The following is a 359-nucleotide window of genomic DNA, read 5'->3' as shown; positions in this document are numbered from 1 at the left end:
TTCAAAGCTCAGCCGTAGCACAGCAGCGGCTGCGGCTCTTCGATCTTCTTGTGCCCGGGGCCATCGCCTGGTTTAACACCAGCTCCTCCCAGCCGGGCTTTCTGGTTGTGCTGGGAGGGGAACGCTGCTGTCGCTGCTCTGGCTGCCTCTGTGTTTTTCCCAGGGTTGCAACGGGGAGCAGGTTTGCACAGCCCAGAGCACTGGGTGTTGGAAATTTGTGGCTTTTCATCTTCCTCGACGAGCCACCCTGTCCCCTCGGCTTGGCACACACTGCCACGCGAGCACGAGGGTTTGGCTCAGCTGAGTTGTATTTGTGCCCAGCCGATGGTTTTATTTAGTTATGAACCGTTTCCTTGGGA

General features: G+C 57.7%; 1 protein-coding gene across 1 annotated transcript in view; it reads right to left on the bottom strand.

Moving 5' to 3' along the window:
• LOC104515793 (SH2 domain-containing protein 3C-like) overlaps positions 1 to 359 on the bottom strand; it is a gene marked incomplete at its 5' end in the record, with an annotated part of 2,200 nt that overhangs the window by 642 nt on the left and 1,199 nt on the right.

Source organism: Eurypyga helias, unplaced genomic scaffold, assembly GCF_000690775.1.
Source record: "Eurypyga helias isolate BGI_N326 unplaced genomic scaffold, ASM69077v1 scaffold44599, whole genome shotgun sequence".
Taxonomy (NCBI): Eukaryota; Metazoa; Chordata; class Aves; order Eurypygiformes; family Eurypygidae; genus Eurypyga; species Eurypyga helias.
Note: the sequence above shows the minus strand (reverse complement) of the source record. Positions and strands in the feature narration are given on the sequence as shown.